Source organism: Carassius gibelio, chromosome B14, assembly GCF_023724105.1.
Source record: "Carassius gibelio isolate Cgi1373 ecotype wild population from Czech Republic chromosome B14, carGib1.2-hapl.c, whole genome shotgun sequence".
In the NCBI taxonomy this organism is placed as follows: Eukaryota; Metazoa; Chordata; class Actinopteri; order Cypriniformes; family Cyprinidae; genus Carassius; species Carassius gibelio.
Window position 1 is genome coordinate 10,823,536 of NC_068409.1, and position 25,876 is coordinate 10,849,411.

The following is a 25,876-nucleotide window of genomic DNA, read 5'->3' on the forward strand; positions in this document are numbered from 1 at the left end:
ACCCATAATAATGCTTCCTCCAGTAAAAAAAAAAAAAATAATAATAAATAAACAAAATAAAGTCCATCCCCTGTTGTCCTTTCACATCAAAATCCACATACAGCTTTAGACTATTTTTACTTGAAAACAGTGCTTGATCTGTGCATATTTCTCTCCTGATTCAGACTAGATGAGTTTGGAGAAAGCAGCATTATGGACAAATATTTTATGCAACTTCACTTCACTTCACAAGATGTTAAATGATAGACTGTAGTCATGTGGGTTACTTGTGGATTATGTTTTAATCAGATGCTTGGTCTCTCATTCTGACGGCACCCATCCACAGCAGAAGTTCCATTGCTAAACAACTGATGTTTCTCTAAATCTGTTCTGATGAAAAACAAAATCATCTACAGTAAAGCTTGGATGGCCTCAGGGTGAGGAAATTTACAGTGAGTTAAAATTTTTGGGTGAACTATTCCTTAAAGGACAATAATCTAATTGGTAAGTAGCCTATACTGAAGTGCATCTTTTTTTAAGATTAATGTCAGCTTTGTCAGTTTCCCCAAACTTTGCTTCCAAAACCTTGCCCAGCCCAAAACAGCAGCACTGTCTCAACCAATGGCCTGAGTTTGAGATGGGACTTTCTATTGCTTGCCCAATGTCAGATAGGGGGAGTGTTCAGGAAACAGCAGCTCTCTTTGAGGAAATGACACACTTTATCTTTAGGGTTTTGGCAGCAAGTATATTGCACAGTAAAAATACATGTAAAAACTGTGGCTGTAAAAATAAGGTCTTATGTATAAAGTGTTTAATGTTTTTAATTATGTCTGGCACTGTCAGCTTTAACAAGGGCCTCAGATCAGTCGTCTCTGCTCCAGCTTGTGTGTACTCGCTGCCTGATAAAAAATTTCACAAGGAGTCTTTACACAACAAAGTTGAGTTGATTTATGCTGATTCAACCCTATAAATGCAAAACCAATCTTTGTTTTTTCTCAGCAAGGATGACGACTGAAGTAATGATGCTTTGCATCACAAATAAATGTTAAAATAGAAAATATCTATTTTAAACTGTAATAATACGTCTGTCACAGTGTTACAATTTTTTTATTCCTGATAAATGCAGCCTGGGTGAGCATAAGAGACATAAACATTTATTTAAACCTTTGCATTTTAGTGAATAAGTGACATTTCATACTGTGCGTATTCTATTTTATTCTTTTCTTTTGTAAAAAGTCTAATGTTTCCGTAAGATGACTTGGTCTCAGAGCATTTCATGCTCAGATTGTAAATTCAGTTTATGTTTCATCTCTCTGTTATTTGGGAGAGATATTCAGTTTGAAATATTTCACTATGTATCCGCTTGCTCTGGGTCCCTTATGTTGAGATGACAGGCCCCTGGGGGAAGCCGACTTTGTTATTCTTTGTCTCTGAGTGTGTGCAGACTTTTGAGTGTGCACTCAGTAGTGTATGTAGTGTGTGAGACCATGAGAGATGTGTACCATGACACACACACACACACACACATTAAAGCATGTGGGAGGCAGTGTCAGCTCAAGGATATTTGGCACTCACAATGCTAAATGTCACTCAAATACAGGCTGATAAATTAACTTTATTGGCCCACTAAAAACCTCTCAAGAACTTTGAATGTTGCAGTAATTAACGACTGTAAAACTCCTGACAGCTCTTCATTATGGCGTATAAGTGGATGTGGGGACAGCTGCCATTCAGCCAGAGGCCATTCTTGCTGCCCCCTGCAGTAATGATATTATGACAATTACATCATCAGCGTGAGACCACTTGTACACTGAAAGACAAAAAGTGTTGCAGAAATTATTTTCACTCAGAATTTGCTAGTGAATTTTCACATTAATTATGAAGAAATAGCAACTAGCACATTACATTAAACATTACATTTTAAAGAAAGAATGAAATAGTATTTATCTTGTAAAATGTATACTCCAGTAATCTTTATTTACACATTTGAAAAACTTTTTTTACAGGGTCTAGGAGAGAGACAGAATTGTAATGTTTTATAACTGTAAAGTCAAATTTCGATTAAAAACTTTGACGTGTCTTTGCTCAAGCATTTTAGAAAGAAAAAACTAGCATTTCAGATGCTGTGCAATGAGATCAATCCATTGGTTGATCCATTTTATCCTGTCTTTTTTTATGCACATTAAGGAATTTATTCTGTAAAAGTGTTTCTATCAGTTTATGCACATGTTTTTCTTACCGGATAAGAAATTGATCCTACTTAGTGCATATGTTTTTAGGCACTTATTTTTTCTTTTTTTTTTTCTTGGCATTTCAATCTAGCATTTTTTTATGCAATATCCCAAAAGCACATAAATAGATTTATTAAATCCATAAAATCTAATAGAAATTAAGCCATAAATATTAGTATTATAATTTTACTGTTGTTTTGCCAAATTCAATTTTTATTATCTTTATCGTTAAATTTTTTATTTTATTTTGGTCCCACTTTATATTAAGTGGTCTTAACTACTATGTACTTACATTGAATATAAACACAATGTACTTATTATGTTCATATTGCTTTGCAAAACACTTTTGCTGCTATTGAGGTGGGATACGAGTAAGGTTTGGGACAGGTTTGGTGATTTGAGTAGGAATAAAGGTGGGTAATAAGGTGTAAGGGATTGGATAACTGTGTAATTCTAAATGTAATTACAGAAATTAATTATAGATGTAGTTACATGCAAGTATTTTAAAAATATAAGTACAATGTAAAAGCATGTATGTACACAATAAATGCATTGTACCAAATTATTAATTACGATGTAAGTAAATGATAGTTAAGGCCACTTAATATAAAGTGGGACCTTTATTTTAAATGACTACAACATTATTATATATTTTGACAAGGCAAAAATATAAATCTACAGATTCAGATGATTTTATTTCCAGCAAAATTAATAACATCAATATTTGTATAAACAAACTTTAACATAAAGTTCAAGTCACTGTACTTTCACAGTTCTGTAAAATAAAATGTAGTATTAATATTATACCTTATGCAGTATAATGTGGTATACAATAATATATGTATACATATTTGAACATTTTGATCAAGAAACAATTTCCCTTTAAACAGTTAAAGTTTTCTGAAAAAAAAGAAAAGTGGCTCTGTTTGAGAATCACATCTATATGAATATGAATGATATCATTTCTGATTTAACTAAACACAGAGACAGTGAGAGCGCATAAGGACGAGGCTGAGTGAAAGAAAGACGTGCACTAAGTCTGTTTAAAGGAAATAAATGTTTGAAAGTTTCAAAGGATTCAAAGAACTGGAGACTGGAGGAGAAAATTGCTGCAATGGCAAACAGCCAGAGCCGTGCTGGGAGTCTGTACAAATGACCATTAATGAGAGAGAAATCAATGACAAGTCAAGAACCAATGTAGAAAATGCATAACATTTGACTCGTTCAAGGTCCCGTCGATGTTCTTAAATACATCTGAATGAGTCCTGCTGGTTTTCATTTATATTCTACAGGCCATTTAGAAGCCAAAAAAGTGCTGTTCAAAATGCAGGCATGATGACGCTGAAATAAAGTCCTTCAATGCCACATACATCCTAATAAGATTTATAAAGCTATCTAAGCAGATATCCCACACATATTAATGAATTGAAACTGCGTAGTAAAATATTTAGTATCAGTTAAAAGTCTGGGGTTGGTAAGAATATGTCTTTGAAAGAAATGCTTAATAAGGCTGCATTTATTTGATTAAAAATACAGTAAAATCTGTAATATTGTAAAATAATGTTTTTTTTTTCCATTGGAATACATTTGAAGGGGTCATATGATGCGAATTTTTCCTTTTTCTTTGGAGTGTAACTAGCTCTGAAAAGTTGCATAGACTAAAGTCTTCGATCCAAAGAGATTTTATTTATAAAAGTTAAGACTCGTCCACACCCCATTAAAACGACTCGTTCGAACATACCCCCACATCTCTACATCACTATGTGGGAAGATTTGCATAGCGCCGCCCAGATGTTCACGCGAAGAAAGAAGGTGTATCTTTTATTCTCATTTATATAATAGTATTGTTGTTGCTGTTGCAAAGCTGAACTTCCAGCATCATTCCTCTAGTCTTCGGTGTCACGTGATGCTTCAGAAATCATTCTAATATGCTAATTGAGGCAACTTTTTCTTCATAAAAACAAGTTATGAATCCATCTCTCACAGGCTTTCATATGCCATTCTTTCTGGGGAATAATAAATCAAAATCCTGGTCCTTCTGAATCTTTGTGAAATCTAGATTGCGGTTTAAAAAGTCTGTTGTATCTGCACTCGACTAACTAACTAACTAGCGTTGACAGGAAGGCTTTTATTTGTCTTAGTCGTCTGAAATGAATGGAGCTCTCTATCAGCCTTTCTCTCTCTGCGATTCTTGTTGAAAGAGAATGTGAAAGTGGTCTTGGCAGAGTCTGGTCTCTTGGTAATGGTGGACCTCTAACACGAACGTCTGCCGCTTTAAACTGCCACGTCCGGTGTGCTGATCCCAGCACAAAGCTGAATGGATGAACTCCTTTTAATTCATAGCCGTCTCTCTATTTTGCCTTGTTCAATAATTCCTGAGGACTGAAGGCTGTCTGAGGTCAGAGATAGAGAGATGCTACTTCATGACCAGGTGAGGGTGGCTTCTTTGAAAAATGCGAGATTTATTTTATTTTGGTTTTTGAGAGAGAGAGAGAGAGAGAGAGAGAGAGAGAGTTTTTGCGCTCTGCATCAAAGTTCTGATCATTCCAAAGCATTTTGTTTTACTCTGAAATCTATGTTTTATGTTATTCAGTGATTTTAGGACTGATAGTGCATTTTCATAAGAACACCAGATCAATCTCACTTGTCCGAACCTGCTGTCAATCATTCATTAGGGTTTTATGTGTTTAATTTTACACAATCATTCTTTCAAAACAAAAAGATTGTCATATTTCATGGAAACATTTGGGTTAATCAGCTAATACTACAAAAAAAAAAAATGTTCAGTTGATTAAAAAAAATACAGGAAAGGCAGTGATAATGTGAAATATTATTACAGTATAAAATAACTTTTTTCTACTTAAATATATTTAAATATGATTTATTCCTGTGATCAAACATACATTTTCAGCATCATTACTCCAATCTTCAGTGTCACGTGATCCTTCAGAAATCATTCTAATTCAAGAAACGTTTCTGATCATTATCAGTCTTGAAAGCAGTTGTGCCGCTTCATATTTTTCTGGAAACCTTTTAAAACAATTCTTTACTGAATAGACAATTCAGGTGAACAGTATTTATTTGAAATAGAAAACCTTAAATTATAAAAGTCTTTCATTTTCAACTTAACGTGGACTTGCCGAATAAACATATTTTAAAAAGACCTAAAATGTCCAAAATGTGATTAGTAAAGACTTGAAGGTCTCCTGTAAATTATTCTGTATGCAGGTATTCATGTGTACACAATAATGTTTTCACAGTATGACTGAACTGAAAGTTAATCTTTTTTAGATTGGTGTGACCTTTGACCTCTGTTCACATGCTGGACAATGATTGCGATGCGATATATTTGCATACTTTACAGGCTTATAATTTCATCTGTTATATGTACTGTAAAACAGATATTTCATTCATTGATTAAAATGTTGAATTCAATTATATTAAAATGTATGAAAATAAATGACAACAAATGAAAATAAGTTCTGTGTTGTATAATAAAGAAAAATATTTCTATATGAAATGTCTACATGCCTGTTGTAAAAAAAATGTCTTAATGATTTTGTTTTCTAAATTAATGTACTTATTTGTTATCAGTTTAACATATGCTGAAATATATATATATATTTTTTTCAAAATAAATTAATTTCTCTTATATGTTGTGAGTTGACATTGAGTTGCTGATGAATTATACATAAACAGCCAACATAAACAAGGTGAAAATTAAATAGAAAAAACAGCATTGGGAAACAGAAATCTTTGGTCAAGAGACCTCAGGGAAGGACAAGATGAAAGCAGGCAGCTAGAATGTGAGCTGCAGGACAAAAAAAACAAGCCATTTCTTGGTTACCAGAGTTCACAATCACCACGGAGACAATTAGCGATTGTGACAGGTGAGGATCTATTTCTGCCGCGGCTGATGTCACATTTCATTTCACAAATGATCAGAGATTTTGATTGAGCAGAACAGCGAGAAATCAGTATGAATAAAACATGCCGCGCTACTCAATTCTAGCAATATCACATAACACTGATTCCCCAATGAATGATGCACTGCAGACAAGGTCACGGTTTCAAGATTCGAGGCGATACCCACCAGACTAAGCTACTGTTCATGATTAATGTTATTCATAACAAGTCACTGATTCTAGACAAATGGGACAAACAAAAAAATAAATTAGATTAATTTGTTAAAGTCGTGGTGCCTTTTGTTCATTGAAGTTGCACTAATCAAAAGTGACAGCAAAGGCATTAATGATTCTTCAAAACATTTATATTTCAAATAAAAGCTGTGCTTTTGAAATTTCTATTCATCAAAAATCATGTATCATGGTTTCAAATTTTTATATATATATATATATATATATATATATATATATGCACATATTAGCGTATTAGAATGATTTCTGAAGGATCATGTGACACCGATGACTGGAGTAATGATGCAGGAAATTAAGCTTTGCATAACAGGAATAAATATATATAAATAAAATATATTCTCATAAAAGCAGTTTTTTAAAATTGTATATGATTGACTAAGACTTTAAAAAAAACTACAAAACCCACTAAATCCTGTGTGACTCTAAATTGAACTCTTAGCAGGTGAAAAATGAAAAGAAGACCTTTGATACTGGTATTATCTGATTTTTCAATCTGAAGGGAGGAATAAAGAAGACATCGTTTTGCTGAAGAGAAAATCAAATGAAACGGTACCTTTGTGTGAAGGACATTAGTGAGCATCTCGGATGTACTTCAATGTGCAAATGCGGCTGTTTTTGGAGACTAATGGCAGGTATGATTGTGGGACATGCAGAGCAGATGTCCTCAGCCGTCTGTCTCTTTCTCTGGGCACAGATTCATCCTCTCAAGGCTTAAAACGCAACAATAATGGAAGTGGAAAGCAAGAATTGATCTGTGTTAAAAGCCACTCGTGAGGCGAGGGTCCATTTGTCTGTGTAGAACAGAGTAGCAGGTAAAAACGCTTCTGGAAAAGCTCCAGTGGACATTAACAGTGGACAGCAAGTCTGACCGTGACAGAAAATACATCATTAGCTCGTAGTGTTTCTCCGAGCCATTAGAAACAGTCCAGCGTACAGCTCCTGCTGTAACACTGAACAAAAGCCACTCAAAATAAAAACTGTAATTTACTCACCCTCATGTTTTTTACACATTTGTATGATTTTCTACATGAATAAGGCTGTTTAGATGAATGTCCTGGCTATACAGTGGCGATGAAGGGGGTCTGGAGGACAAAAAGCATAAGAAAAGTAATCATTACTTGTGTGAGCAACAGATGCTTCTTACCCTTTAAAGCCTGGGAATAAAATATATATATATATATATATATATATATATATATATATAGAATATGTTTTGCAAATTTATTGGCATTATATTCGATACATTAGGCTTCCATGGTTCATATAGTCAGAATATCAAGCTTGACAAGCAGAAAAAAAAGAAAAAAAAAAAAACTTAAATTTTATACCCAAACTGAACAGAAATACACAGTTTGGTGCAGATGCTGATTTTTAACGGCCGAAAAGTAAGACGAAATTCTGATGCTTGTACTGTAAGTCAATGAGATCTTCATAACAATAAAGATTTCAAAGCAAATAGACATGTAAAGCACAAGCTGAAGGTGGATGGTTGTGCAGTTATACTAAAGGGTTTTTTATTTGCAAAAAAAAAAGTCTAAAAATCAGACAGAAGACATAGAGTAGATTATGTACAACAGCAAAGTTTAATCATGTTGATCATTTAGAAATGTGCATATAGAATAAATAGGATTAAGGTGCCATGTTTGAAATAAGAGCAGCATTAATGTCCTACAAGAAAGTAGGTCTGTTTTGGCAAAGGATTGCTCTGAACACACCTGTGAAATGCTCGTCCTGTTGTAATGGTCCACTAGAGCAGGTTTCTGGCTGCTCAGGTCAGCTCCACACAGTCAAGCACACCAAGTGAACTATGACCTCACGCTTTCCCTGTGGTCTTGTTAGACCACCCGCCATTAACAGTGCGAAAACTGCAGGAGTCAACGAGCTGAATCCAGCGAATCCAGAGATTTCACACAAACCTCCGAGGAATGAACCTCCGGATCCTGCAAGAGGTGGACAGAGCTCGGCCGACGCTGGGGAAATACTGTAAGTTCTTAGAAAAATCCAAAAAGGTCCAGCAATTGTATTTTATATTTTCTGTCATTTTAATATGGAAAAGAGTTAAATATTTCTACTGCTTTTTCATCATAAACTTCATTTCATTTAAAAAGATACACATTTTCACAGAAATACACATATATATGCAAAAGAGGGAGAAGTGATATGAAAAAGAAAAATCCTCCCTCGTTTTTCCAATTCATTTGAAATTAAAAAATCCTTAGTAGCATTTATATTAACTCCATTATTTAATATTTGGCCAGTATTTACATACAGTAAATAGCAGTTGCTGTTTCATATGCAACATATGAACATTATACAAGAAGTCTCTTGGGATATTTTAATAGTTATTTTTTGGGAATGTTTTAGATTACAATAACCATGTTACATATCATAATTATCATAATTATTTAAAACAACATTAACAATAATCAGGTGTATATAACTACAAGGAACTCCACAAAAGTTATTATTTTGTATTGCTCATGTAATCATTTTAAATGACTTAATCAATATGGCAATCAGTCTAAATTACACACTGAGGTAATTACTCTGTATCATGAATGTAAAGTGGATTAGAGATACATCTAATCATAAAAGAGACGTTTTGGAAATAACAACCCAATATCTTGTATATATCACCATCACATTTTTTGGCAGGGTGATTTTTTACCTTCATTTATGTCTTGGGCGAGATGCCCGGAAAACTGCGGCAGTGCCGTCCTGCTGTGCTTCGCTCGGATCTGTTCAGACAGAGAGTCCAAGTGTTCAGCGTTAAATCTCTGATAACTGCTGCTGTAAATCCATACAGGCTTTAATGATGGATATTTTATGAGGATCGAGGGATCTTGTTAATTGAACGTCTTGCAAGCGAACATCTAAGCGTATTTTGTTCTCAAAATAAAAGTGTTTTTGGGGCACTTCCTGGTTTCACATATCAACTTTGGTTGCTTACAGAAAGACATTTTCATTAAAAGTTTTGAGAATGCTGTGCAGAAACTCGGAAATTTAAACAGCACTTTTCTTTTTATAACAGTTTCAAAGACGAAAAGTGGATTTTAAGCAACAAAATACAGTTTTATTACAGCTTAATTATTTTTTTCTGTACATTAGAATGTGTTCTTTTTATTTATTTATTTTTACAGATTGTTTCTACAACGTTTTCCCAATTTCCTTCCCCATATTGCCTTTTTTGCATAACAGAGATGTAATGATAAATTTATCTATGTGAAATTTACAGTAAAAAACTAACATAATAAAAAAATAAAAAAACACTGTGGCTGTCAGTAAAAAAAAAAAAAGAAAAAAAGAAAAATTGGGGATTTGTGGGTTTGAACTGTCATTTACTGTGCACTGTTAAAAATAAGTGTAATTTTGAATGAAAATATATGAAAACACGACAGGGAATTTCACATAATTTTACAGTAAAATCGTGTTAATTATACAGTTTTAGAATAAAAAAAGAACAAATCAAATAATTTAGTCAAAAACTGTAAACTGATGTTACACTCCACATCAAGTTTTGTTGGGAAAAAAAAGATAATATTTCTTAATAGTTTTTATTATCATTTGTACCATAAAACCCAAATGTACAGGTGATGAGAAAAATAAAATATAAAAAATTAAGAATAAAGTTACATAAAAAGTTAGCTGTCATGCAGGTGATTCTAGGAATGTCAATTAACATTATTTGACTGTAATTTATAGCATGACCTGTTCTTTATCACATACAGTATAAAAACTGCACATTTAAAATACTGTATCTTGTTTTTGCTTTTATTGCGGTTTTTCATTGAATATAGTAAGGGTTTGCTTAACTCGTCAACTAAAAAAAGTAATAGAGATTTAATGTCGTTTTTGACTGACTGACAGTAAAACAGGAAAATATCCCACAGACTCTTTTGAGAGCAAACAATCACCTAGCAACCACACAGAACACCCTAGCAACTTTATAGCAAAATGTTTTACTGACTTTTTCATCAAAGTTATTAAACATTATTCCTGAATGTTCTCTTGACTCTAATGTTTTAGAAACGCTTTTCTTAGTCATGAAACGTTAAGGGTACGTTCCATTTGATCATTTTGCAAACATTATGGGAATGTTACTTTTGAATAACGTTAGTTTCTAACTTTGAGAGAACATTGCCGGAACGTTAGCCAAGGTTCTGAGAACGTTCCCTGTTAGATGGGAATGTACTGCCAACTACCAGCAACAACCTCAATCTTTAAAATTTTTAATACATATAAACGCAACAAAGATTTGATGGACAACAATCTGCCTCGATCTGTTGAGTCTTTTTTCTTGAGTGAGTCCTCACTTCAGTTGAACAGCCTGAATTATTCTCTACACCTTGGGCATTTTCTGTGATGCTTTATTAATTTATAACCTGTTTCACAGCATCAGAGCAAAGCTTTATTCAAGAAACCAAAGTTCACTTGAAACATTTAAAACAAACCCTAGCAGAAGAAAATGCTGTCGTCATGGAACCACAATGGAGGAAACCGGTAAGCGCTCTCCAGCATTGATCTAATGTTCTTTTGGCTGTGAATGTCAATCGATCTGATCTTCTGGAAGAATCTGATAAATGGGAGAAGGCTCGAATTCTTGCCCTTGTTTGGATGGTCTCAGAGCGGCATAAACACAGGCAGGGATGATGAAATTTATGTCAAACCATATTATGAATAAAATACGTAACTTAACAGACTCCAGAAGGAGAATGCATTCAATACTAAGGGATAAAACGTGTTGCTTGGGTGTTCACAAATGCTTTTTGGAGAACATCTGCCGTGCAACTATATATGTGTAACTCTTGAAGAAGATTTTTACATTGCATTCCCGTTCCACAAGCCAATCGTGGCATGCTTTTGTGACCTCCACAAAATTGATATCTCATGGTGATGTAATACCTAATGAGTTTTTATTAATTCGGTCGATGTCTGTAAATTTTCCCATCACTAATCAACAGTCTAGATCTTTTTGGCGAATCCGCTAGGCAGGGGACCAAATCTGCTGATTGGTTTGGCAGAGGTTCTTCAGTTTCTAGTGAGCTCAGTGAGGAAGGTGTGATCACAGTCAGCTCAAAAGAAAATCACATCTGTGATGTCATTTCCTCCTGACTTCTTACAACATATCAAAGGGGAACAAAAACAATCACAGCAACTGCAACAACAGAAGTAAAATTCACTTCACAGGATATAGAGAAAGTGCTTTCCACAAGCACAAATCTAAAACAAAAAATATAGTAGCAATAACAAAATATCAAAATTTTATATGTAACTGGTATGTATAGTTCACTGAGTTCCTCAGAAATACTAAATGATGTATTCCTTTTTTATTGCAGTGAACAGATAACAGATGAACAGAAATAAACCTGAAGATTTAAATAAGAAAATAACTGATACTTATGCGTAATCGTTATTTCCATAATAACCCTCCACTCTCTCATGTCAGTCTTTGTGTTGATCATTTGTGACATGTTTGTGTCATTTTTAGAAAATGTTTAGCACAGACTCAATCGCATTGATCAGGGTGAGCTAACGCAGTCAGACAGCCCCGTGTGTGTCTGCCGAAAGCACGCCGATGCCGACACAGTCGCGCTGTGCTCAACTTTCCAGGAAATTGTTTGGTAACACTGTTTGATGGAGCCATGTCAAATCTGAACTTGGCAGCTTGAGTGGCATATGTGCGAGCTCGTGGCACGTATTAACGCCAACACAGCCAGAACTCAAATAGGTGTCGGAGATTACAAACAATGCTGCTGGATAATGTTGACAAATGATTGCAAACATTTAGGCTCTAATGGAATTCTGCACCAAAAAATTTAAATTCTGTCACCTCCTCACCCTCACGACATTCCAAAACTGTATTTTTCTTTTTCTTCTTTGGAAAACAGAGAATGAGAGATTTCCATGCAAGCATTTTTCATGCATCTAGCCCCTACAGGGACAGAAACGCTCTGCATAATGCATAAAAGTATCCTAGCTCATATGATTGAAATAAAACTAGTTTTGCGAGTGAATCTAGTGCAAAGAAAAGAACAATCCATTTTCCGTGAATAATGACTTTAATTTTAGTCTATTTCTTATAACAAAACTACTGTATGACATCAAAAGTCTCAAAATATAGTGCATTTGTCATACGTACTACTTTATTTATGCTTTTATGGTGATTTTACATTTATTCTGAGCTTTCCAGCTAACAGAGAACACTCTCAGAACATTCTGGCAAGGTTCTGTTGGAAAACGATTTAAACATTTTGTAAATGGTTAGTTGAATGTTCTTCTTGTTTTAGAACATCCAGGAAAGAAATGATCCCATAATGCTTGCAAAATGATGAAACGGAATATTCCTTTTACATTCACATAACCAAGAGAAAATGAAGAGAAGAACATTCAGAAGTAACATTTTCATATCCTATAGGGAGAGGTAACACATTTTTGCTCAGATCTTTGGCTTACATCCTGGCAAGGTTCCCTCATGTGAGTTATGATGAAGCATTATTCCAGGTTTCCACTGTTCCAGAATGTCTGTCCAAAGTTTGTTCAAAGTACAAAAACTATTTATGAATCATTCCTGTTTTTTTTATGCTTTAGGTGTTTGTCTAACATTCATTTGTTCATTCATGTTTCTTCTGGCTTCAGATGGTTCAGAGAACATTCAAAAGTAATATTCCCATAATGTTTGCACATTGAAAAAATGTATAACTTAATAGGAATGTTGGCAAATCGTTTTTAAAACATAATTTAGTTTGCTTGATTTTAATCATCAGTACCCTGTTTATCTTTGTCCCGTGGCTCCCCATTTGAGCATCTCTGCTTGAAATTTTCATGTTATGTGGCCATCAAAGCCCTTCATCTGTTCGCAAATACCTGAGGAACAGTTTTACTGTAAGTTTAGCCAAAGATCTGCCAGTCAGACATACTGCACGTTCGACTCTGACAAAGATGCTCATCTAGAAAAAAACGCCGTGACGTTCAGCGGTGAAACCAGCCGGAGAAGCATTTACTGTTACAGGGGATTTGCTCATGATTGATTCTTTGAGATGAGTGTGAGCTGTACGGCAGCGTGGATGGCAATTTCGCCTCTGCCGTGGCACCTGCCCCGAGGATTACCATCATCCAATGTTGTCAAAGACACTGAAGGGCTCTCAGACGCCTTAAAATAAGAGTCACAGAACAACAAACTAAAACACAAGAGCCTTCTGAGAGTGTGTGCTTACAGTTGATGGCCCCAGTTAACTCTCTTTTTGCTTTTAGTCCACGTCTTTTAGCTTTGAGGCCATCTATATGTTAATGCTCTCCTAAAAGTTGACTAAATTAAATTTAGGAAGCCAAACCCCACATTTATGGAGGCTAAAGGTTTGTTTGTTTGTTGGCGTATGTGTGTGTGTGTGTGTGTCCTTGAAAAGATGCATTGGCAGGCCAAGATTGGTGTATATCTCAGCACTGGATAAATTGGAAATGATCCAAAGGAAATTGAATTTGCAGGCAGAATGAGGGGGCAGGTGAGGGGAATGGCCGAGTTCCCATAATGCATCACTTCTACTGCAGTAGGGATCTATGCCATGGCTAATGCGAAACATTTAAAATGCTTATAGGAGTGAATCCAGGCGATGTACATCAACTACACTTTGCTTCACCGACTGATTTTACCGTGACATTAAAGTATGACGGTGTACTTGGGTGGGCCATTAGAGGCCCATTTGATCATTCCAGCCACGTGATTTGACAGCAAAGTTGGTTTTGATTTAGTTACTTATGGATTTGTTCTTTTTTGAAAGATACACATCAAGGTCAAGAGTCTAATTTTGTCAGAGCGCTCAAAGCGTTTCATTAACATGGTAACTCAGTTATGGGTCGATATGATCCGTCTTCTCACTGTCGGCTTTGGCTTCTTGCTGTTGATGGACGTCAGACTTGTGACATAATCATCACTCAACGCCTGACGTATCGCTGGCGGCGAGCACAAAGCTGCCGTTCATCACCGCAACAACCTCAGCGGCTTTTCCTCCGCTACAGGTACGGTTGTGTCCCGGGACAGATTTTTATCAACACTAACAGATTTGGACTTTTTAGTATTAAAAACTACTCCTGGAAAAAAACTTTTTTTTTTCTTTCTTTTTTTTTTATAATGCAGTCATGATTTTTGCTACTTTTCAAATGAAGCAGGTGATTCATTCTCTCATTCTACATATGAATAGTTAATTTGCAAAAACAGATAACTGTTTTTAACAATTTTCAAAAGTCCTGTTTTTTCATTGTTTATTCCAATTATTCTTAAACTGCAGTTGGGTAGCATAATACAAATCTGTTTTTGCAAATAAATTCTTCATATTGAGCAGTTTATTAAAGCTCAATTTAATGGTTTTAATGGAGTTTATTACATAAATAATACTTTAAGGTTAATAAAAAATTAATATACTAACTCCAATGACGCCATTAAAATTGAGCTGCAATAACCATTATTTTATGTAGTTTACATCCGTATCATAGTTTGCATAACAAGGTCAATAGATTAATTAGAAATTTTAAATAACCATAATCAGGGGCTGTAAAGTAATTGTACTTTATTTGAAGATAGTGTATACACAAAATAAAGTAATTAAATAGAAAAAAAGAAATCCTAGATTTTTGGACCAAGGTTAATGTTACATAATCAATACAATGTTTAAACTCATTGTATAGATAAAAATAAAATTTCAGCAATTGATTCTCTTAGTATTTTTTTAAATCAAGGTCTACCAGCAGAGCAGGTTATAACATTAAATTACACAAAATATGACTATATTTTAAAATAATATTATAACATTGAATTAAATAGAATATTAAAAAAAAAAGATAAAAATATTAATGGAGATTCATTTCTTGACACCAACAGTAATAGTATTATATATACAATTACTATATATATATATATATATATATATATATATATATATATATATATATATATATATAATGAAATATGGAGGAGTATTTTAAAAAGGGAAAAGCCTGAAATAAATAACAATAAGCAAATAATAAATAACACTCTTAAAAAAAAAAAAAGAGTCACAATAAAAATGTAAAGCTATTATAATCTATCCTTTAAAACCAGAATGATGGATATTGTTCTTTCAAATCAATCAACTTGAAGAATCATATATAAATATAAAAAGACATCTTGAGGTTGACTGATTGGACATTTGGGCAAATGACATTCATCATTCTGTATATGGCAGACAAATGTATAACTGCCAAAAACAGGAGAGCAACTTTAATGATAATAAAGAGAGAAAACTCATTTGAGGCATTACCGCATCCTGAAGGGAGTCTTTGGGATGAAGCCAGTTTAGACCCATTCAAACACCAAAGGCTTTAGACAAAAGGGATATTCAGCCAAGTTTTTACAATTTCATCAGCAGCGGCGGCTTCATTTTCTTAAAATCATATTCATAACCTGAAATGGTGCCAGTGTTAAAGAGAAATAAAATAACAAAAAAAATAAAATAATAATTCATAAATAAACAAATCATAAAATAAATAACTAAAAATAATAAAATAAAATACCTCTTTCAGCTAATGATTCACTCAAACTTTTCTAATTAACTTATAGAAGTTGTTTTTACAATTTCATCAGCGGTGGTTGCTTTATTTTCTTAATCATATTTACATCTTGACATTGTGCCAGTGTAAAAGAAAACTAAATAAAATTGATATATACATAAAAAAAAACATAATTAAATTCTGCAAGTTTTGGCTGGACAGCCAGGATTGTACAATTTCATCAGAATGATTATTTTCTTAATATCATATTTACATTTTAACATGGAGCTAGTGTAAAGGATAAAATAAAATAAAAATATTACATTTTGTTAATAAATTTAGAAGAAATATAGTTATATATTGATCAGAATGGTCTTTCTAATTAATAAGCTTAAAAAAAAAAACTTGACATATCGCATGAAGATATTGGAAATTTACTGCAATGTGTTTAACTGTCAAAAAAAAATATATTGTTACACTTAGATGATTTTATTTTTTGTACATGCCCTATATGGCAAAAGAAAGTAAGGCATCTTCAGTGTGAAGTCAGAAACATCAAGCTTCATGATCTGTGAGAGAAACATCTGAATCGTATCGATCGGTTGTGTTCTCTAACAAACCAAAATCAATCGATTCCTTCATCTTCTGGAGTTTCACACTTTATCAACCACGGCCTCTGCGATTCAAGATGTCAGACATGTCTCTACGCACTATTTTAAATCTATCTGCAGCTCATGCATACCAACACAGCATCAAATAGTGTAAATCTGCCAATTCTAGAAACACAAATAAGCTGAAATGTAGGTTGGCCTCAGTCAAAAAAGCAGAAGGACCCCTGTGTATATGAGGTTGATGGATTCAGGCCTTTGAGATGAGAAGCAATTCCTGTAATGATGGACAGCTGTGAGGAGACAATGGGTTGCTAGGCAACAGCATGTCGAACAGACAGGTATGTCATGGTGGCCAGAACGAACAGAGAAAGTGGCATTACCCTGGAGACGGAGAAGAGAAACAGAAAGATTGAGCGTTTAGACACTGCAGTTGTTGCTAGTGGTGGATGAGGGACAGAAGTGTGTGACGATTCATCATCTTTGTGTCTCAGACGGCTTCCCCGGAGCTGCTGACAGGTGTGTTTTACAGGTAACGGTCCGGCGATGTGAAAGGTTTCATTCACTTAAACATGTCAGTATATCACAAACACCATATTTACAATCAAACCATGAACAGAAGAGCCTGATCTCTTCAAATATAAGACTGGAGATGCTAAAAACAATATATATATATTGTCAGAGAGTCTCCATCACCAGTACCAACGCACAGCAGATCCCAATCACCAGACTACTGATTACCAGCACCTGTCACAGCTCATCAAGCATACTCATACTATATCACTGCACTCTCCACGCTGCCTCATTTTCTGGTCTACAGTTTGCTTTGTCTAACTTAACCTGACTACATACCTGCATACTTTCCTGTGTTTACTTTGACTGTGCTGGTCCTCCACTACCAGAACCCATGCAAGTGGTTTCAACCCGCCTCTCAAGCACAGAGCGTGCCCACCGTCTCGTGACCCGACTCTACCTGTATTGTGGATCTGCCGGTCATCCACAAAAAAATCTTCTTCATTGGTAAAAAGGACAGAGGCTTGAGTCCCTGCATCGACTACCGGACCCTGAACTCGCTGGCGGTGAAATTGACATACCCACTTCCCCTGGTCTTGGCTGCTCTGGAGGAACTCCGTGGAGCTTGCATTTTTACTAAGCTGGACCTGCGGAGCACATACAACCTAGCTCGCATACAAGTTCACAAACATACTTGGCCAAACATCGCTGCCACGTGACACAGGTCCTCAGGTCCTCCATCTGTATCGGAAGCTCGAAAAATGTGAGTTCCACCAGACCACTGTTCAATTCCTCGACTCATCATTAGCTCTAAAGGTATCCAGATAGAACAGGGAAAGGTGCACGCCACCTGGGAGTGACCATAGTCCCAGTCTGTGAAAGAGCTGCAAAGATTCCTTGGGTTCTCCAATTTTTAAAGACGTTTCATTAATAACTTCAGCCTCCTCACAGCAGCCCACATCTCTTTGCCCTGCGGCAAGCCCAAGTCTCTGTCCTGGAACTCCGCAGCCCACACATCATTTACACAACTCAAAGAAGCCTTCAGCACAGTCCCTGTCCTCCATCACCCAAACCCTCAATTTCCGTTTGTTGTGGTAATGGATGCATCCATACCCCGGAGTAGGGGCCATGCTGTCCCAACAGTGTGGAGAGTCTCCGCACCTCATTCCTTGCGCTTTCTTCTCCCAGAAGCTTACTCCAGCGGATCAAAACTACTGAAACACTATGAAACAGAGAACTGCTTGCCATCAAGTTGGCTCCTAAACCTAAACTTGACTACCTGTGTTAACTTACTGTACCTTACATGCTCCTGCGCTCCACCGGTCCTGCTCTCCTCCAATCATTCGCTCGTCTAGATCACCTGCAAGAGGCAAATGAACCCTTTCTATCCCCATATAACTCACCATTGGACTTTTGCCTTACTTCGTGCTGCCCAACCTGTGAATAAATCCTGCTGTCTGATTACTTACCTCTGTCTCTCTGGTTTGTTTTCTGACATACATTATATATATATATATATATATATATATATGTGTGTGTGTATAAAACCAAAGATGTCACTTGAAAGCAAAATTGCAAAACTGCGAGTTAACCTTTTTCGGCCATGTTACGTTAACAGATTCACTAGAACATGCAATGACACTTGGCATACTGTAGCTAGCGAAAAATAGAAAAGAAGCCACCAAAAACACATTGGCTTGATATCATTAGAAGTGACACAGACTTAGGCATTGAACAGCTGAAAAAGAAAGTAGAAGGTTGAAAATCATGGCAAGAGTTGTCCCATTGGATCCCCAAGAGCTGGATACGACTGAATGTCTAATCATCATATATATGTATACATAAAGAATGAATAAAACAGTCAATTTTAAATTAAACAAATATTGAAATAAAATATATAAAATAAAATGTGAAGTACTGAAGAAATATTTTTATAGCAAAGACTTTTTAATATATATATATATATTTTTTTTATATATATTGATATATATACACATACACACACACAGACACATATGTGATAGATAGATAGATAGATTCTAAACTAATTCTAAAATATACAGTAATTGAAATAGTGTAAATGATTTATAAATAATGATCATTAACAATTATATATAAAGAATAGATCAATCATAATACAATTTATTTGATCATTTATTTATATTAATTGTATTCTGTGTCAGTTATTAAAAACCCTTAGGAAATCTTCTGTGCTGATCAATACTGATGCAAACAGCAGCACTAACACGAAAATACCAAACGGGGCACCTGTTCATCAGTAAATAAATCTTTGTAGCTAATTTATCTATAAATCAAAACCAGCTGAGATGTGTAGGGAAATCAAGTCATATCCACGGTTTGGTGTAATTTAATTATCACAGAAGCTCAGCAAATTAAACATTACCTGTATGTAAAAACACACAGATGTGTTAATGGGAACACCTGCAGAAGACTGCCCCCCCCCACCCCCCTGCCAAAAAAGTGACTGACATACTTAAGTGGCCAATTACATCCCAACTGGTCCTGATACATACTATGCCAAAATCTCTCTATTCAAATGTCAGGCTGACATACAAGACAACCGAAATAACCTACAAATGCACCTCATTCACTCTGGCAAGTTCTGAAAACTGTAGGATTTAAAGTAAAATCATAGTTCATAACATTATAAAAAGGGTCTCTGAGCATGCCGTTGTTCAAAGGGGTCAAATAATCTGGCCAACAAACGAATATCACTGGGATACAGGAATGCGGGATACCCGTGTATGTCTGCTTTGTTACTGGGAGACTGGGAGTGATATAGCTAAACTCTTTTAAGCAAAATCGCTGCCTGCTGGGATCAGAACAAACACAACAGAGAAACTCAAGCTTCTGCCGGGAAATGAGACAATCCGAGATATTTAAAGCTGAATTTGTAGCCTAGAGGGACATGTTTCTGGAATAGCCGGATTCACGCAGCGATCTGGCAGCGAGACACAAGAAGATCCGGCAGTGCGTAGGAGGAACCTCCACGGTCTTCTGGTGTTAATGCCAGTCGGAGTGTATATGCTAATGTGCACCTTTTGTAATTTGTCTTTTCATGAGAGGTTTTGAGTTACGGAAGAGTTTAACAGAGGGCTGGAGATCTGAGGTATTTCTAAAAGTGCAGGTAACCTGAATAGTTTGAGCATGTATGATTTCATTCGCTGTGAAACCTTCATTTATTAGATGCTTTTATTTGAAGTGAGTCACCAAGGAACCTTGGGTTAAAGGGTTAATTCACCCAAATATTTCAAGTCTGTCATCTCACTCATCCTCAGGACATTTCAAACTTGTATGACTCTCAAAAACAGACGTCCAGCAAAACATCCCAAATGCTTTTTTATGAAATGAAAAGGTGAATGTGGTGGAAACTAAACAATCAAAACAACACTTAAAATGTATAAATAAATAGTCTATTAGACTGGATTAGATATTAGTTAAAGTTAATATTCACTAAACTGCACTCTATAAAAATGCTGTAATTTAATAGTAAAAGACTGTAAAAATACAATGGTAAAAACCTGTTAATTAGTTAACTGTAAATCCCCTTTATATATATGGTGAAAAATTGCAACAAAATATTTAATTTCATTTTACAGTAAAATACAGGTAAATGTCTAGTTTCTGTCATCTTATATTTTACACTAAAAAAAGTTGACATGTATATATGACAGCTCATATTTTTAATTGAAATAACTTTAGTTTAAAATTTTGTTAAATATTTCAATTTTGTTATTTGTAAAATGTATATAAACAAACACACATATACATACACAGACATGTAATAATTAAACAAAATAAGATCTTACATAAAACCTTCATGCAGATAACTGATAAGAACAGGCTCAGATGAAACTCTTATTTCAATTAAAAAAATGTACATGTATTAATCATCAATAAAATCTATACATTTCAGACATTTATTTATTTAGTTTTTTACAGATATTTGAAAATATTAAAAGTGTAAATTTTAACTAGTTAGTCATCTGAGGCTAGTGATGGATTACTTGAAATATACAGCAGAATTTATATTCACTATACTTTTAAACTTCTGTGAAGTTTTTTTTTTCCGTCTTTGTTCTTTCTTTTCGAATTATACAATGTCTAAACTTCAGCATCACAAAAAAAGAAAAGAAACTCGTACAGAATTGGAATTTAACTTAAGGGGGAAATATATAATAATAAAATAAAATGATTTTTAGTTGAACTATCCCTATAAGAGCCTCGCTCCTTATGGGGACTGAAGAAAACAACCTTCCAGCCACACCATCTGCAAACAACAACTTCATTAAACATGCGATCCATAAAACCTGCAACTGAGAGACTATTACCTATCGGCCAACATATGCTTTGGAACAACATCAACATGTTTTCTTCTTTACACAGTCTGTCTCTTGAGTGTTTCATCGACGTACACAAGCTTGCTTCACTCTCACAGCTGAAGTAGCTCCGTTTCATCAAGTACTGATTGCTTTTTTCCTGCTGTTGTTTCGGAAATTCATATCAAGCGAGACGCCGGACGAGGCAGAGTTATATATTAGCCACGTCGGTTTTATTATAACAGTATGAAGACCATCATGATTTTGATAAGCTGAGCCGCCCGTGAGCACATAAAATGGATGAGGGTATTTTGTTGATTTATGAAAAGACACACAGTCTCTTTGTTGTCTTGTTTCCTCATCGACCGAAGTTCATTTTGTATATGGAAAATCCATCATTTCCGCTCAAGGTTATGGGAGAGTCGAGTGAGGAATAATTCTGGGATATGAAGATAGATAGAGAGAGGGAGAGAGAGAGGCCACATACACACAGCAGCAAAATTCGGTTGTCAGTTAACATTAGTGCTCCATCTCTTTTGTACACACACAGTTCAGTAATTTCACAAGAATGACGACAACAGCATTCTACAACCTGAACTGACTCCAGAAAAATTCAGGCGGTGAGAAACGCATTTACGGAAATCCTTCACAGAGACTGAACTGTTCAACTAGTTGTTAATGATGTAATTGGATTGCATATCAGCTTTGTGGTGAAGGAAATCACAGAGAAGGAAGTACCTCGGAAGTATCTTGACTTGGTGTTGCCTAAATCCAAACACTTTTTTTTAAATACTGTAAGCCACAAACCAAAGTAGAATGGATCGCTTCATATGTCATCAACACCCAAAGATGCACAAGTATCACTTACAGCAAGTAGACATGGCAACCCCTTCAAAACATTGTTATGGTTCCAATGGTGTCAATGATTGCAAATTCAAGATCGAGTTCAGTCATGAACATACACAAAATGATAATTCAGGGAATTCACTCCTGTATTTAAAGGTTGAGTATGTCAAATCGACAGCTAGCAGTTAAAGGAGTACTGCAATCCTAATTTCTCCTGACCACTCCTCTATGCACTCACACAGGTTGCCAGATTAAGGGCAAGTAGCAGGAATGAACGCAATTGACCCTTCGCAAACACCTTGATTGGCAGGTGATCTGACCAGTCTTAATGCTGAATCTGCCATTTTGTCCAAAAAAAATTAAAATAATGATAATAAAAAATTCAGACAGGGGAGTAGATTAACATCAATAGGCTTGAACATTGTTTGTGTTGATGTCTTTACATGGTTTAAATAAAATACGTTTTTCAATTTGAAAAGACGATTGGTTCACGTGCCACTTGAACTGATGCGCTACAGATTTTGTTTTCATATCAGAAGTAACCTGTTTGCTCAACGAGAAAAAAGTCTCCACTTTCAAATTTTGTCATTTTGTAAGAAATTCAAACAATAAATACCAAAGTGTCGTGACAGACTGCTGCAGTGCCTCCGTTCAAGAGGCACATAAACCAATCATCTTTTCATATTACCTCATTAAAGCATGAAATAAACACGAATGAACATCAGAAGGTATTTTATTTTAACCACAGAAAGACACAGTTTTCCAAGTTCAAGCCCACAGCGTTAATCTACTCTCTTGTCTGGTTTGTTTGCCAGAACAATGGCGGATTCAGACTTTTGATTGGTCAGCCTGTCAGTCAAGCTCCATGCGAATTGACGATGGAAAAAAATAAGCCAATCCATGTATATTGATGAGTTAATTTATCAGCATTTTAAAAACCAATGGATGCCGGGGCTTTTTAGGTCAGGAAGAACCTGCGATCACTGACCCAGGCTTCCAGGACTGCAGTAGATAGTGCTATTGGGTAAATCATATTGGGTAAATGGGCGAAATCACACAAACCAAAACAAAAACAGATATTCTGACATGTAACACACATTGAAAAGCAATATAACTTGGTGTAGCACTGTTTTCGGATAAATATGTATGTTAACTTAGCATGTTTCCTAAATATCTGTAAACATATTATGGTATTTTTATGCTTTAATACAAAAAATATCTATATCTATATCTATATATCTATATCTATATATCTATATCTATATCTATCTCTCTCTCTCTCTCTCTCTATATATATATATCCATCTATATCTCTATATATATCCATCTATATCTCTATATATATATATATATCTCTATATATATATATATATCTCTATATATATATCTCTATATATATATATATCTCTATATATATATATATCTCTCTATATATCTCTATATATCTCTATATATATATATCTCTATATATATATAGAGAGAGAGAGAGATATATATATATAGAGAGAGAGAGATATATAGAGAGATATATATATAGAGAGAGAGAGATATAGAGAGATATATATATAGAGAGAGAGATATATATAGATATATCTATCTCTATATAGATATAGATATATCTATCTCTATATAGATATATCTATCTCGATATAGATATATCTATCTCGATATAGATATATCTATCTCGATATAGATATATCTATCTCGATATAGATATATCTATCTCTATATAGATATAGATATCTCTCTCTCTCTCTCTCTCTCTCTCTCTCTCTCTCTCTCTCTCTCTCTCTCTCTATATATATAATACCTTTAAATGTCATAGTCAATTCTGAAACTTTATAGTGTGTATGTGGCTAAAAAGAGAGTGTAACACTGTTTTATTGAGTAGAAGGACGATTTATGCTGCTATCTGTGATGGCTGAATCATCACAAACAAGCTTGAGGTAAATGGCTGTTCCTGCTGACAACTTTACAGGCCGGCTCACACAGTCTGGTAAACACCACACACACACACACACACACACACACACACACACACACACACACACACACACACACACACACACACACACCTGATTGTGCATTCAGCAGCCCTCGAGTAGCTGGATAGCTGGTGAATACTAAATATCAACAAAGGTTCCAGCTTGACCAGAAGAGTGCCTTCGAAAACACACAAAGATAATAAAACAAACTGTGACTCATGATGACATGAACCTGAAGTGGGTGGTTTTGGTGTTCCAAACTTCTTTGGCATAAAACTTGGTCCTGGTTTGTGGTACACACAGGAATGGTTGCTCAAATCATGTGCTTTCTACTGTAGAGGTGTGATATTACATTTCTAAGCAATTTAGACTTGTGATTTTCAACCGCTGGACAATAAAATGGGCAAAAATTAACTCATGGATGGACATTGGCAAGATACCGGAGTCATAGGGTATGTTAACATGTTAAAAACCCTGAATCATAAATCACAAAATGATTCACTTTGATCATTAAGTCTTTAAAACCTTAGCAAATGCCTCACTGTCATCATAGACAGAGAGATTGCAACACAGCCGATTATCTTACAGTATAAAGACACATGACGAGCGAAAAAAGAGCTCTTCTGTACACTTGCAAACTCAGAGACGCTAGAAGAACACCATCATTCACATCTGCCACGTTCAGTTTGTTGTTTTCACACTTAGACAGACAAGGAGAACAACAGAGAGCTGAAGAAACACTCTGGAAAACCACTGCCATCAAAAAACATGTGAGGGGAAAAATCTGGACATGCATATATATATATATATATATATATATATATGCAGGAAAATACGGAGAGTTATTGATAATATGGCATGGTTTACTTTATTAAATGAACACAGTTATGTACAAATGAAAATTTTTATTATTTTAAATACTTTAAATAAAACAAGAAATTGTGTATTTCCAAGTAAAACAGTGGGACATATTCATTTCACTCTTAATTATTTAATTTAATTTTACCATTAATTGATAAATAATTGTGGATTTAAGAAATAATAAATATAATAATATAACATGAAATAATAAATAAACTTGGTTTAAAAAAATGTTTAAAATGTTATCATCTTAGACCGTGATATTACTCTCAAAGGGCTCGTTCACACAAAAATGAAAATTATGTCATGAATGACTCACCCTCATGTCGTTCCAAACCCGTGAGACCTCTGGGAAATATTTTTTTCACCCTTATTTATTAAAATAATTCTACACTTAAACAAAATAATAAAAGTTTCAAAGACGGAGAAGGTTTCTTACTACATTTTGCTGAAAATATTTTAAAGGCAAAGAATAACAAGAATCTTGCACTGCAAGTCCATTTACTGAAAAACTGTCAGGAGCATGGACCTGTTTTTATTGTTGTTCCTTGTTTTCTGTTTGGTCTTGTTCCTGTCCTCATTTAGTTTAATTAGTCATCCCATTCACCTGTGTCTCCCCAATTATCCTGTGTATTTAGCCCTAGTCTGTGCAGTCTGTGTTTGTGGTTTCTAAATGTGGTTGTGCTACTGTATGTGTGTCCTCCTGTGGATTATTAAAGTCAGTTCTGTGTGAAATCCCTCGCTACTAAAAAGACCGGTGTGACAAACTAAGAGTCTGATTTTAGTTCATGCTTTCTTTAAAGAGTAGTTATCTTTAAAATAATCTCTCCATGAGAA

At 34.8% G+C, this 25,876-nt stretch overlaps 1 long non-coding RNA gene across 1 annotated transcript; it reads right to left on the reverse strand.

Moving 5' to 3' along the window:
• Positions 1–1,571: 1,571 nt before the first annotated feature.
• On the reverse strand, positions 1,572–25,536 carry LOC127971311 (uncharacterized). Its single transcript, XR_008156782.1, has 6 exons — positions 25,359–25,536; positions 9,036–9,105; positions 8,083–8,337; positions 7,360–7,449; positions 6,921–7,158; positions 1,572–1,789 (listed from the first exon to the last, which is right to left on the reverse strand). It is a non-coding gene; the product is annotated as an uncharacterized LOC127971311 (long non-coding RNA).
• Positions 25,537–25,876: the final 340 nt, after the last annotated feature.